At 29.4% G+C, this 16,847-nt stretch overlaps 1 non-coding gene across 1 annotated transcript; it reads right to left on the bottom strand.

The window, feature by feature from the left end:
• Positions 1 to 14,689: 14,689 nt before the first annotated feature.
• TRNAN-GUU (transfer RNA asparagine (anticodon GUU)) lies at positions 14,690 to 14,763 on the bottom strand. Its single transcript has one exon. It is a non-coding gene; the product is annotated as a tRNA-Asn (tRNA).
• Between the last annotated feature and the right edge of the window lie 2,084 nt (positions 14,764 to 16,847).

Here is a 16,847-nt window from a genome sequence, read left to right on the forward strand (position 1 = left end):
TAATTTTAATTAAAATGTTTATTTAATTAAAATACAAATGATTTCTATTTAAGTTAAATGGTTGCAACTATTTTATTAGTTGTGATGATTAACTTTCCTGTTTTCTAAATTCCAATTTGTTATTATTTGTAATCGTGTTAATCGGTTATGAGGGGTAACAATACAAAATAAAATTCACAAAAAAATAATAAAACACAATAATTCATTATTAGTGATAATCGAATCAATCGATTTGAATTGGTAATGGTACAAAACCCCTAATCTTTTGACTATGGTGATCAAACCTATTGATCATCGCGGTTAATTGTGCCAAATCAGGGTTGTACGCCCAGAACATCTAAAACAACTTCAAAACATTTTTCAAACGTTTTTCAAACTTCAAACTCCAAATACAGATTTTTATCTACGACAGGCTATTCAAAGCCTTCAAACCTTCAAATCAAATTTCAAACCTTAAGGGCGTACAACCCGTCCCCCGAACTACGTTGACTCTGATTCTCCCTAAGGAGATACGTAGGCACTTGGTAACAAGGCGAGTCCCCCTCCTCAAAATTTCAATTTTCCCCCTGTTCGATTCTTTAGCTATAAAACCTTAACAGTTAGCCATAAACCTTTATCTTTAAATGTTAGCCTTTAGGAAAGGGTTGAGGGTGCCTAACACCTTCCCTCGACCTGAATATAGTATCTTACCCCGATCTCTCAACTACGTAAGGTTTCCTATTCGCCTTGGTAGAATAGGTGGCGACTCTCTAAGTTTTCATTTTTAGGCAGGTTGCTACACATCATATATAATTTTAGGTTAAATTTGAGAGATAAAAGCAGAGTACTTACAAAAATTATTAACCTGAGATCTAGTACTTACACCTCTTTTGATATCTCATAGTATTTGAAGACGATCTTTTGCAATCGTCCAATCTTGAGGCAGATGATTTGAGGTCTTTTGTTTGTCTTACTCATGTGAGATTTTCTATTTATCTTCATTAATGTCCTCGTATTTTGTTGAAGGAGGATTCACTTTGGGACTTTCTTCGTTTATCAAATTTTACATTATCACACTTGAAATATCAGAACGAACACTTTTCCCCATATTTTGGGGTGAGGATTCATCAAATGTTACATGAATAGATTCTTTGACCGATGATGTTCTATGATTGTAAACTATATATGCTTTACTCGAAGATAAGTACCCAAGGAATATCCCTTCATTGGATTTAACATCAAATTTACCAAGATTATTCTTTTTGTTATTTAAAATGAAACATTTGCAACCGAAAAATGTGAAAGTAAGAAATGTTTGGTATCCTACCTTTAAGTAACTCGTATGGTGTTGAAAATTCTAGTAACACACGCTCGATGTCCAACTGGATGTTAAGACATCCACAATTATGCAACACAGACAGTAATAACAAAACAGCATAAAAACAATAAAGAACACACAGAATTGTTTACCCAGTTCGATTCAAACAACCTACTCTGGGGGCTACCAAGCCAAGGATGAAGTCCACTATCAGTAGTATCAATTCAAAGCTAAATTCCCTCGTTTACAAATTCTCACTTAATCACTACCCAATGACCCTTCTACCTAGATATGGAATATCTCCATTCCACTCCCCCTCAATCACAACAGTGATTACACATAAACAATAAACAATTATAGATAGAAGACACTCTTCAAAAACACACCTTGATCTGCTTAAAATCTTCAATCAAGAGACACACACTCGTGCTTAAAATCTTAGAGTGACATTACAAAAACACAAATTAATTCCAACGCAATCATCAAGGACAATTGCTTGGATCACACGAGACAGTTACAGAACAGCGGTTCTTCACAATACACAATCTTCTGTTTGCGTTCCAAAATAGGATTGCAGTCCTTTTTATATGCAGTCTTGGGCCTTGGGCTTTTTAAGAAACAGATTAGGGTTAACAAAGTTAACCTAATTCACACGCCAACTGTCTGTTATACAATGTGTTGTCGGTAGGATCTTCTGGACGAAATATGCAGCCCTCAATAAAAAGTTTCCTAAACAGATAAAAGGGATAAATCAGGAAACACATTTAATAAACAATAACAGCTCCTGCAGTCACACACGGATGTCATGACATCGATCATGACATTCACTACAAAACCTGTATTAGCTTCACACATATGCAACCTGCATAATACAATAGGTATGTTTTACCATTAATGCAGCCAACATGAAAAACACCTTCAGGTGTCTTATCTAGGATTGCTCATTTACCCTATTTAAGAAATGGCATGTGGTATTAATCAGATCCTCCCAAAAGTACTGAGGCATGCTCATTTCACTTATCATGATCCGAGCCAATTCTTTTAAAACATGTTTTTTATGCTCAACAACATCATTTTGTTGTGAAGTTCTCGGATATGAAAAGTTATAAGTAAACCTGTTTTCGTTACAAATGTTTTGTAATTGATGGTTTATAAACTCACCACTATGATCACTACGCAGTGTGATAATTTTCAAACTAAAAATATTTTGGAAAACCTTAGCAAAATTAATGAAAGCCTTGAAACTTTCATCCTTAAGGGTTATAAATAATGTCTAAGTGAATCTGGAGTAGTAATCCACAATTACAAACCCGTAATAATTACCTCCTAAACTTCTTGTCCTCGAAGGGCCAAATAAGTTTATATGGAGAATATCGATAGGTTTTCATGTCGAAACAACCTTTTTCGATTTTTCCATTTGGCAAGCATCACATAGTTTATCTTTTGAAAATTTAATCTTTAGAAGAACAATCACTAGATTCTTGGATGCTATTTTATTGATTAAGTCAAAATGCACAAGGCTTAAACACTTATGCCATAACTAAGAATATTCACTCTTCGTGACTAAACATTTAGCTCCATGCATTGACAAATCATCCAAATCAAGCATATAGATATTATCAATCCTAGAACCCTTAAATACAAGTTTTTTACTTTCCTTATGCTCAATTAAGCAACTTAGGGTGTCGAAAACCATGGAATACCCTTTTGTCATATAATTAACTAATGCTAAGTAAGTTGTGTTTAAGCCCTTTAACTAAAAACACACCTTCAATGGTGATTGTGGAGGGATTTCCCACAACACCTTCTACTAAAATTTTACCTTTTGTCTTATCCCCATACGTGACATGACCAATTTATTTTTCATTGAACTTGATGAACATCGAAGCGTCTCCCATCATGTGTCTTGAGCATTCACTATCTAGGAACTATAACCTTTTCGTGGAGACAAGACATTCCTGCAGATAATCAAATAGACAATTTAGATACCGAACTAGTGAGTCCTTTGGGGTTAGTTAAGGAACACTTAGATTTCCATATCATTTTACCACTGGGAACTTGTACATTACTAATATGACAAAGAGGCCTAATGTTACCTTTATCACCACAATAATTACAAACAACTTTAAATGAAATATTTTTTCTATTTCTTCTAGCAACATGAGAGTTTTTCTTTAAAATGGTCCCTATATCACTTGAAGAAGTAGAACTAGTAGTAGATAGTGAAATATCAAGTGTTAATTATCCTTTGAGATTTTCAATTTCAAGTTTTAAAGTTGGACAAGTAACGCAACCTACTTTTTATACCTTTTCAACTAAAGTGTCAGAAGCATTAAAATGCTCATCAACTAGAGACGTATGTGCTTCCTTTAAGGAATCTAAAGCATTATTAAGATCATTAATCTCCTCTTCAATTTTTAAAATGGTTTTATTTTGGAGAGAAATTTTCATAATAGCATCTGTCGAATCCGCATACATTTCATTTGAATATTTCAAGAATTCTCTATATGAAAGTCCATCTTCAGGATCAGAAGCATATACCTGTGAGTCTTCATTTTTCTTTCGTTCCATTAAACATAGGTTAGCATTCATCATCCAAGCTTGAGAAATAATTTGATAAGGACCTTTCATCCTTTTCTTCCCACGCGATAAAGGCTCTACGACCTTTGGAGCTTTTTCCATTCATCTTGTATAATTCCTTATCCTTCTTTTTATGATGCTTAGTGAGACTGGAATAAGTAATTCTATAATGTGCTGATCTTTTGCACTCATAAAACGTGATTTCTTCATCCTTTTTCCCATGTTCTCTTTTAGGTGGGTGAGAATTTTTGAAATTTTCTAAGCCTTTATCGAAATTCTAGAGCTTGTTTCTTTTCAATTATCGATCGTAGCATTTAAGAAATAACCGCATCTCCTCTTCTTTAGGATATTTTTCTTCAGAATTATCACTTACTTCCTTTGATATGTTTGCTTTAGATGATGAAGATTTCAAAGAAAGAGATATTTTCTCTTTTTTATCTTTCTCTTTCTTTTTCGACTTCACCCGTGAGTCGTTTCATCTCATTTGCACGTTGAGCAAGTTTTCCAAACAACTTTGTGATGTCAAAAGTATTAAGATCGCTAGACTTTTTATGGTGGTAACCTTCGGTTGCCATTCCATGCACATTGATCTTAATATTTTGTTAGCACAATATTTGTTAGAAAATAGTCTGCATGGATTCCACAGATTCTACGGGTTTCATGCAGAAAAGTTTGTACTCCTCTGTTGACATGTTGATCTTAGAATCCTTAACATCTTCAATTCCCTCATAAAGGATTTCAAGAGAACTCCACATAGCTTGTGCGCTCTTATGATGTGAAATTGAGTAGAATATTTTCACGCTTAAATTTTAGATAAGTATGTTCCTCGCCTTCAAATCATATGAATCCTTTTTTATTTCATCATATGTCCAATCCTTAGTTGTTTAACAAAGTTATTGTCTTCCTTTATGGGATGAAAGGTCCATCAGTAATTGCTACCCATAGATTTTAGTCAACTGTTAGTAAATGTACAAACACGTTTTCTTTCCAATAAACATAATTCTAATAAACATAATTCTAATGATATTTGTTGTCGCTTTGTAATTCTTATACTCTATCTAGCTTTTTGCATCTTTTCATATTCTTTTTTTTAGTTAAGTTATGGTTTGATCCACAAGTTTGTATCTCCTTTTCATTTTTTAAATAATATTTAGAAGTGAGTTTTTCAGGCTTCCTAACTTATTTATTTAAGAAAGTAGTCTTTAATTTTAATAATGAGATACAGTTATTAATATGTTATATAAGTTTTATATAAATTGTAGAGGATACTAGCTTTGCAAATTTATATTTTGTTGATGAGATCAATCCAAAAATTATTAATGAGATACAGTTATTAATATGTTATTGTTATAAAATAAAGAGAAATAAGATAAAAGAGAAGAGAGAAAGATATAATAATTTATTATTATTTCATCGGTGTATCTTTTATAATGAGGTTGGTCCTATTTGTAGGATAATATACAGACAATTTAATAAACACAAAACATTATAAATAAGTAATAAGATGCTTGAGGGACAATCATCCAATTATTCATAACACTCCCCCTTGGATGATTGTTTTGTATATGTCTCGTTAAAACCTTACAAGAAAAAACTCATTGGGAAAAAATCTAGTGAAGGAAAAAGAGTACAATATCCTTTGAATGAGAACTGTCTCGTTAAAAACCTTACCATGAAAACCCAGTGGGACAAAACCATGGTGAAGGGAAAAAGAGTGCATAACATATTTATTTCTCCCCTCATGCGTACATTTATATGTTAGACAATATTCTTTGTAGTAGTTGCTTAATAGTTCTTCTTGGAAGTGATTTCATATAGTGCTAATAGTTATGAAGGATTTGATAAAGTTGTTTCCATGAGTTGTTTCTTAGATCTCCATGAAATTGGTGTACCTCCACAAGTAAACAAGTGACATATTTGTGATATACCATTATAAGGATCTGGTAAGTAACATAAACCTCTATGGTAACAAAGTATTTGTCTGACTTTGTTTCAACTTCTTTGTGTAGGTGAAGAAATGTATATTTCTAATAGATTGATAGAAATTGATATATCATGGCATGTATACTTAACAAGATACACCAGTGCTCGAATTACACTAAGATATGGTACTTCTAAAACAAGTAGTTTTCCTCATTTTCTCGAGGTCTGAAAAAGTCGTATCCAATCCAATGGTTTAACATCATAGGGGTAGACACTATTTTTCCATATACGAAAATTTTAATACCTTTTCTATATAAGGTTCTTAATGTAGAAATATTCTACTTTCCAAATGCTTAATTTGTAAACATAGACATAACTTTGTCTTTTCTATGTCCTTTATCTCATACCGTTTCTTTAAGAGATTTATAAATTCTGGAATCTCTTCAAGAATTCCAATAATTTTATGTCATCCACATATAAAAAAGGGTTAAATATGTCTAAGGTCCTTATAAATATGGCAACTTTCAATTTTAGTCCCTACAAAATTTTTCGTCAAACAATGGTCATCGTAATATTTTCCGTCCTTATTTTTGGTCCCTCCCGTTAGATTCCATTAACGGAGGCTTATGTGGCACACCACGTGTGACGCCACGTCAGTAAAAGTCAATATTGAAAAAAAAGAGACAGATTGCGGGGGTTTTAAACCCCCTTTAAATAACTTAAAAAACAATAAAAAAAATTGAACCAAATTGAAATGTAATTGAACTGCAGTTAGTTCAATTGGATTTTACTTCTCAATAGTTGCCATTCATATCTCCTGCAGTTGCAATTCATTGGAATACATCAAAGACATTGCTAGTAGAGTGTAGTACGAAGTGCACGGACTCTCATGATTGTGGACACCATCATAACTTGTATAGCTTGTATCTTCCCTACCCTTGCCACCCTCTTCTTCACACCACACCCTTCACCTGAACACTTATAGTAGTTCCTGCATGTTTACATAGATCTATAGAGTGTAATATAATAAATACTAATTCTAAAATTTATTAAATTATTCTAACTTTCTTTTCACATTTACATCATTATTTAACAAGTGGAAAGTTGAACTCACATATACATACACTCAAATTGAAACAAGAAGTTGCTACCTTTATTTCTATTGAAGGACAAAACAATGAGAACCACACAAATAAGAACCACACAAGTAAGGTTTATTAATTCTACACCATTTGTTTGCTAATTAAACAAACATGCATATTGCATACAACTATATATGATTGTGATAGAGTTTATAATTAATTATTATAAAAAGATGAGTCCACGTCCCCTCTCCATATCATGCTATAGGGGAGAAAACACGTGTGCCTCCTCCGTCATCTTCTCCAATCTCTCAAGTTTCCTTTGAGACAAAGAATAACTCTACTGTTGCTGGTATACAATAAGCTTTTTGTTTTCTAATTTCTATTCTTGTTAGTTACTACTCTTTTATTTTCCGTATCATTGTAAGAAACTCAGTTTCAAAATGAATGGCGAATATTAACTAATCGCGCTTTCACTGTAATTTGTAGCTTCTCCAGCATTTTCAGTGCCACCAAGACCTAACATGATAGGATTTGGATTTGGAAGAAGTGAAGCCATTAACTTGAAGGCAAAGAATGGAATAATTGCTATCATGAACATAACAATTTTCATGTTCATATTTGTGCCTTAATACCATATACATATAACTATATAGTTTGTGATATTTGAGATTAGGGTCATCAAAGATGTTATATTAAAATAATGGTCTTGTTTATTTTAGAGTTTGAGAGTGGATATTTAGTTTTTCTATGTAATATGCAAACAATTGTTCATTAAATCAAAGTTGTTTTTGTTATATTTTAAAAGTTATAAAACTTTTGCATTATTTGTAACTTCTGATTTGAACATGCAACAATTTATTGACTAGCAATTCCAAATACACTAAGTGAGCTCTACCGTCTTTTTTTTACGAGATTTGAGCTCTGGTTGGGAAAGTATATATCAATTTGTAGTTTATAGCATAAGCACTTATCATGATAAGTGTTTATGTATATGTTATTTCTATAACAATAAATAAAATTAAGTTGTTTTCATATAAACTATAGTGAAAAACTTATAAAAATAAGTTGAAAATAGCTTATGAACATGTTATAAGTTGTTTTCAAAGGTTCTTTAAGACAATTTCACAAGTGCTTAAAGCCCTATATAAGTTCAAGAAGCCAATACAAACATGCTTTAAGTGATTCCTGGAGCATATTTTTGGCAAGATTTGTAACAAAATACTAAACCAAACTAAGCATATCGGAACACACATTTAGTCCATACAATTTACAAACCATTCTATCCATGTGCAATGTCCAGCAAGTTCTAGCAGTAAATATTTGTACTTTATATCCAGCCACTCTTGTATTTAAGTTATTTAAAGGGGGTTTAAAACCCCCGCAATCTGTCTTTTTTTTTTAGTTTTGACTTTACCTGACGTGGCGTCATACGTGGCGTGCCACGTAAGCCTCCGTTAGTGCAATTTAACGGCAGGGACCAAAAATCGTGACGGAAAATTTTGGGAGGACCAAAGTTGGACGGAATTTTTTGTAAGGACTAAAAGTGAAAAGTGCCATATTTATAGGGACTAAAAACTTATTTAACCCTGTAAAAAATGATTTTCTAAACCTTTTTCATAAAAATACAATGACATGTGTATTTATTTGTATATCCCTCCCTTAGTAAATATTCATTGAGACAATTGTTCAATTTGATGGAGTAGTTTTCTCGAGATCCAAAATAATCTATATCTGAGATATTAAACCCTTTAGCGAGTTTCAATAAATATCATTATCAAGTGAGTCGTATAAGTAAGATGTCACAACATCCATCATGTTCAAATTAAGCCCTTCATATGCTACAAGGCTAATCAAATATTAAAAAATTAATTAAATCCACTACATGTGGATATGTTTCATCAAAATCAATCTTAGGTCTTTGTGAAAATCATTGCGCAACAAATCAAACTTAATGACATTTTTATTTTGATTTTTCACAAAAACTCATTTATATCCCATTGGTTTTACACCTTGAGGTGTTGGGACTACATGTTCAAAATTGAGTCACTTGTAAAGTGAGTTTAATTCTTTTTCAATTGAATATATTTATTTTAGAAAATTCTCACTTTGTCTACAATCTTTGATAGACTTTGATTCATGATCCTCGTAATCATTTATCATCTTTAGCGCTATATTTTATCCGAAGACAATGTCAATATCGACTTTATTTTGGTTATCTTACTTTCGATTCCATCTCATTTCATTCATGACTTAAGTTATCGAGATCTATTTATTTCATATTTCAAGTACTTGATTAGTTCTTCTGGAACTGAAAAATAAATTATGTCAAAGTGCGTTTAGAATTTTCATATTCTCACTTGGTCATCTTTAACTTTAGTTTCTTTTCTTAGTAGAGGACTTTTAACATTGGAACCGACTCTCATACCACGCTTCAGGCGCGGCTACAACTCATTTGCAATATGAGCTTATCCAATAGGAGAATCCACTTTGAGTGGAGTATTAATAACTGGTAATTTATTTCATAAACTTTGCAAATGAACAATATTTTAAACTTTTGGTTCATATTGGTTTGTACGAGGATCAAGACAACAATTTATTTTATCAATTGAACTTCTGGTTCACATTTGAACTTTTGATTCACACTTTTAGTTGCTTATTCTCTCCCCCTAATATTGAGAAAATTAATTTATCAATTGATAGTCAGCCTACTAGGCTTCAAATAAGTATCCAATTATTGGATCAAGATACACCCTCAAATACAGGACTCAAATAAAAGATATTTTCTCAATATTATATCAAAACTCATCTTAGCGTACTATATTGAGGCAATTGAATAATCACAACACATCCAAAATTTTACTTAGATGAGAGATATTAGGTTATTATCCTAAAATAATTTGTAAGTTAAGAGGAGAATTAACATATACTATCTTGTTGGCTTAATGCGAATGAATATATTAATATTCATCTTTTGTGTTTCAAATATCATGATCTTACAATTATCAATCATACAATTAACTTTAGACGTCTAAAGAAAGGATCTTCAGGTCCATTTTTTTAATGAACATATGCTACAAGATGCTCTATATTAATTTTAATAATATATGTGATACTTATCAATAAAATTCTGAAAAAATCAGAAACTGAGATCTTAGTCTGAGAAAACAACTTCACAAACTTCTGGTTGTGCTGAGTAGACAATAAATATTTGCATAATATTTTAGTCGATGCAATAACTAATGTCATGAAAAACTCAATTTCTCAGATTTTTATTTTCCTTTAGAAACACACAAAATTTATTGGATTGAAGAAACTTTTGGTTCTTTCAATACTAGTTTTCGCATCATAAGACATTCGGGATTGAAGAAACTTTTGGTTCTTCAATACTAGTTTTCACATCATAATAAATTCGGGATGACCCAACCGACTTTGCCAACATTCTTAAATTTAATTTGTAAACTTCTGGTTTACAATTATGCTTATGTTTTATGCTTGTTTAATTTGTCAAATTTGATTTGTAAACTTCTGGTTTACAATTATGATTTGTAAACCGATTATGCTTGTTTACAATATATAGTGAAAATATAATTGAAGATTGGCGCTGGACTTGGTAGGGAGAACCACTGTTCAATCCCCCGTAACTACGGTCGGGAGGGGGATGGAACCACTTGATGCCAGAACTCGCCCCCGAACTGGACTAAACCGGTGGTATAAAGCCAAAAAAAAACAATATATAGTGAAAATATAATTGGAATTTTGTTGTTATCAAGATAAAAATAGATATATTTTAAACTAATGATTAATTTTCATTTGATTTAATTGTTATAAACTAAATTTAAAGAATAAAAAAATTATTCATTAATAACTAAATAAAATAAATATCATAAGCAAATTTCAATAGAATAATATAATGAATAAATAAGAATAAAAAAAAAACCAGTATTGATATTAAGACACTATCATTACAATATAATATTTTAAACTGCTATATTAAAAATAAATGAATATAATAAAATATTTTGAAGATATTCTTGAAAGTATTTCCTTGATTGCCTGATTCTTATAGAATTGACCAATTTTTTTCAACAACTATCAACAAAAAATTATAATTCTTCAAAAAAAATTTATATTAAAATATTAGTTCTTTTGGAACAATTGCCCAATCATCATAAATAATCATGATATATAAAAAAATGTATTATTATTGGATCGCATTTGTTATATACAAACGCAATGATTGAAGAAAATTGTGATATACAATTACAAGAAAATATTATCATATAAATCAAATTATATATACATATCATATGTAGGTATATGTACTATGTAGATACTAGGTAATTAGTTATATACATCAGTACAGTGCTTTGTTCAAATTGATGATTATCGTTAAAAAGTAATAAATATTTTGATATATGGACATATTTGATTGTATTTTTATTTATTTTTTTATTATTATTATTATCCGAACATACATGATGATGATGATATAGACATATATTTAAAGATACAATCAATTTGTTCCAGTATTACAAAAACAATTTTTTTCTATATCTAAAAAACAAATATGATCAATCATAAATTAAAATTTTAATATATTTTGATCCTTTAGGGATGCTTTATATGTTCTTCAGGAACTATATAAAAAATTTAATATATTTCGATCCTTTAGGGATGCTTTATATGTTCTTCAGGAACAATATAAGAAATTTAATATTTTTCTATCTTTTAGGGATGCTTCATATGTTCTTCAGAACAATATAAATTTATTATATTTTTATCATTAATTGATACTTGGTAAGTTATTCGGGAACTATATCTTAAACTCTTTTTTTTTTTTTTTGCTATCCTTAAAGGATGCTTGGTAATTTCTTCAAGACATATACAATAAACTAAGCTAATAAGGTCAAAAAAACATAAAAGAAAGGATCAATATTACCTCTAATAGTTAAAACGTCAATGTTTTTTTTCTTTCAAGTTTGGTAGAGTTCCGTGCTGGTTTTTTTTCTTTCAAGTTTGGTAGAGTTCCGTGCTGATAATGTGTTATAAAATAAAGAGAAATAAGATGAAAGAGAAGAGAGAAAGATATAATAATTATGTATTATTTCATCGGTGTATCTTTTACAATGAGGTTGGTCCTATTTATAGGATAATATACACACATTGTAATAAATACAAAACATTATAAATAAGTAATAAGATGCCAATTATTCATAACAGTTATATAATTTTTATATAAATTGTAGAGGACGCTAGATTTGCTAATTTATTATTAATATTATTATAAAAAAATTTACCTGTTTAAAATGTTTTATTTATTTACTATTTTTGAATAATTTAGAAAATATAGTTTTGTTTTTCATATTCCGACATTAAATTTTTTGAAAATATTTAAATTTAGTTATAACATTTTGTACTCGTATAAAATATTTTATTTACTTTTTAGTTTTGAATACTTTTAAAAAATTTAGTTTTAATATTTCACATTCCAACATTAAATTTTTGAAAACATTTAAATTTATTAATAGTATTTTTATAATAAGTGTTTTGCTAAGGGCGAAATGTTTTCAAGACATCTTTAATTCGAGATAGGCCCCTCGCCCTTTGACAAGTCCCTTAACTGATGACAACTATTTATTTGAAGGGCGAGTCCTTCGGCTTGAGGTGAGTCCCTCAACTAAAGGTGATTATAAATACCTCATCCCTAACATGAGGAAGAACAACTCATAATTTTGAAAAATTAATTAAATATACTATTATATTTTTTAAAATTATTTTTACTCGTCTAAAATATTTTATTTGCTTTTAGTTTAAAAATATTTAAAAAATATGGTTTTGATTTTTCATATTTCAACATTAATTTTTTTGAATATATTTAAATTTAATGTTAATATTATAATATTCAATCGTCTATTCCCTCGTTTAAGATGACAAAGGGGTAAAGTCTCTCAGAGACATGCTTCAAATCACATAAACTTATGTTTATCATTTTATTTCTTTTAAAATGCTGCCGTAATTATATTCTATTTTTTAATTAAAAACATAGTATCTACTACCTCGTTTGTACTACATAACTGAGAGGAAAACTCTCATATATTGCCTCAGTTATACTCGACATCTGAGGGAAAAACACCCAAACACTACTATAAAACACACGTTTAATTTCGGAAGTGAAGTTGATTTAATCACGGTTACAAATGCGAGGTAATGAAGGGCGACATAATAACTTGTCAGTTAACCCTCGATTTTTGAATAACCGGGGATAGTTGAAATGGCCATAGGTTCAATCCGCAACAATAACTTTTTTATATTTAAAAAGCTAGTATCACATACCTCTTGGTTTATGACCAAAACCGAGGGAAAAAAATAAATACTTTTTTTAAAATACTCATTTATTATTTACACAGAATATCAATACATTAATTTATTTAGAAAATACAATATTTACACAGAATATCAATAAATTAATTTGTTTAGAAAATAAAATATTTACACAAAATATTACATTGTTTATACAAAATATTAAAATAAAAATATATATAACAAATTTTGAGAACAAATATTGGATCCTCGTTTCATTGAAATCTCGAGGAAAATCAAAGGTTGGATGCAAGTATAATCTCAATGGTTTTTGCATTCATTTGTTTTTCGATTTAAAACAAAAAAGGGTAAGATAAATAAAATAAATATTTAGTTATATGATTATTGAATAACACAAACCTTAAACCCAAATGATTTCCTGCTCTTGTAATCCATCATAGAGAATTTTACCAAGTGTATTTACGTTTCAAAGTATTCATGTCAAATGTTTCATTATCAATTTTTGATATTCATAATGCTTTTAGTATGAATGTCTTTTAGGTTTTACGCGGATCACTAATGACAATATCTTGAACGTTGATACTCATTCAATAAACGATAAGATTTGTTTAAAGATGGTGAAGAAACTCAAAAAAACACGCTTATGTATACCCTCGGTTATGTGTCAAAATCGAGGTAAAGTGTGTTACATTTTAAATAAAAAATACAATGAAATATGTTTCATCCCAAGCGCCGCATTCCTATCACACCCACGAACCTCTATAAATACCTCATCCCCAACATGAGGAAGAACAACTCATAATTTTGATAAATTAATTAAATTAATTATTAATATTTTTAAAATTATTTTTACTCCTCTAAAATGTTTTATTTGCTTTTAGTTTTAAAATATTTAAAAAATATGGTTTTGATTTTTCACATTTCAAATATTTAAATTTAATGTTAATATTATTATAATATTTTATTTACTTTTTAGTTTTGTATAATTAAAAAAAAAATAGTTTTGATTGTTCACATTCCAACATTAAATTTTTGAAAGAATTTAAGTTTATTAATAATAACTTTTAGTCGTTTAAAATGTTTTATTTATTTTTAGTTTTGAGTAATTTGAAACTTTAGTTTTTAAACATAAAATTTTAATATTGTTAAAACATAAAATAATACTAATTTTTAGTATAAGTATGAATATTTAAGTAGCATTAAGATATAGAGAGAAGAAGAAATTAAGATGGTTTAATAATAAGATTTTATGTATTTGATATGATTTTACAAAAAGAATATAAAACTAGACAGTAGTTGTTCCAAGAAAAATGAATAAAACTAGATTGAAGTGATGTATAGAATAAATGGTGATTTGTTATCGTGTACTATGCTACAGTAAATAGAAAGAAGAATGTGGTTGAAATTAGAGGGGGTTATAGAAGTAAAATTGGCGGAGGTTATCATAGAAGTAAAATAAGCATGAAAAAGAAGAAGTAAAAAACGCTAGAAGGAGGGGTTGAACCTCCGACCTTGTGGTTAACAGCCACACGCTCTAACCAACTGAGCTATTCCAGCTTCGTTGTTTAGAGCACTTTGATGTCCTTATTTATAGACATGCAACTCGTAATATGAAATTAATTGCACACGCAGTAGCGACTGAAACCGGTAATTGAAGATGCAACTTGCTTGCTTCATTCATACATGTACAAATATTATGGTGGAATGCTTCAAACATATTCTTGGCCTTTTATTAATAATTTTATATTAATATTCATTTATATAACTAAATTAGTAATTAAAAATACAACAGAAAACAAAATTAATTAATATTTGTAATAATATTTCATATATAAATAATAGGAAAAACAAAATTAATTAATATTTGTAATAATATTTCATATATAAATAATAGGAAAAACAAAATTAATTAATAACTAAATTTATTTGTAATTATATTTCATATATATATATATATATATATATATATATATATATATATATATATATATATAATAGGAAAAAGATATCTAAAGTCATAAGTTTCTTTCATAACCATAACAAAGAAATCATCTAATTACTTTTAGCTTAACAAACAAACCATAACAATTATTTATATGCTCCAATTTTCACCTCTGTTTCTCCCATCTATTTATATCACTTGAGTCACAACCTTGTTATCCACATCATACCCAACATCTTTGTTCTATCTTCTTTCAAAATCATGGCATAAAGAACCTTTCAAAGCGATGAAAACCTGCTCTTTGTTACCAACGAACAAAGAATCATTTTTCAAAAAAATTGAAAGTAAGAGGTTATGATCTCTTGAAACAAGTGAGAACTCAAGCATGTGATACTAAGCTCTAAATGTATCAACACAACTTCATATGAATGGCATTTGATAATATGTTCTTATCAATGAAAAGAAATATGAACTTGTCAGTCTATATGACTAAAGTCAAAGAACATAGGTGTTAAACAAATCAAGACCAGTCTCTCTTTTGTTTTCACTTAGTGATGTTCTAAAAGGCGTAAAGAAGATTTGACGCTTTCACACATTTTTTATTCTATGTTACTTGAATGCTCTAGAGGCTTCAATGTATACATACAAGAAACCTTCGTGGTAAAAGAACCAACATGTGTATTTGATGATAACCTTGACTAGAAGAATAAAGCAAGGTTTTTGAAATTTTAAAAATGAGAAGATGTTGATTTCTCAAAATCAAAATAAAGACTATGAAAATATCCAATGGATTGTCTTTGAAAAATGATGACAAAATGATTTTATACATGCTTGAGGTTAAGCACAAAATGGGTGAAAAAAGTTAGTTATAATTGAGTCAAATGAGCAAGTAGAGTGAAACAAGATCTCATGAAGGAAAATGACTCATTTCCATGTGATTCGAGTCAAGTTAAAATTGTAATTTCAGTCACATAGGTTCATGATTTGAATCATTTGTTAAGCCTTATTCAAATCAGACAAGTCAATGGCTTCCTGGATGTCTGTTATTTGAGTCATGCACAAACTATCATTCGAGTCACAAATTTGATTAGAATCACAGACACCAAAATTTTCTTTTTCACCACTGTTTTACTTAATTCGATTCAAAGATTGTGAGTTATTCGAATCACACACGAGAAATCTCAATTTTTCAAGTTTTTAAAAATAGTTTGAGATTCCACTTCCCACGTGACTTGAATTGATATCACCTATGATTTTTGTTTCATTAACTCAATCAATTGAATTAACAGAGCTACCACTACACTAACCTCCATACATTCCATATTATGTTGAACAACTAATATTTATTTATTTATTTCAGATTTATAATTTATAAAAAATAATTTTGAGGTCCCTATTTTTTTAGATGTTAAATTACCACCCACAAAATTAAACCTGACACCCCCATATTTTCTTAATATAAAAAATACCCCTTGTCAAAAAAGAACAATTTTTCCGAAATAAATTTCCGGTACTTTGTTGGAAATTTCCGGTAGGTTACAATTATTTTTGGAAATTTCAAAATCTACCATTTTGTACCAGAAATTTAGTTGAAGGGAGAAGTTTATGTTACTATGTTGACTCAAAATTTTATTAACGATAAGAATTTTGTCGACAGTTTTGTAGGGTTGTGATTTCACCAAGAATTTTGTGTGGTCTA

This window comes from Vicia villosa, linkage group LG2 (genome assembly GCF_029867415.1).
Source record: "Vicia villosa cultivar HV-30 ecotype Madison, WI linkage group LG2, Vvil1.0, whole genome shotgun sequence".
NCBI lineage: Eukaryota > Viridiplantae > Streptophyta > Magnoliopsida > Fabales > Fabaceae > Vicia > Vicia villosa.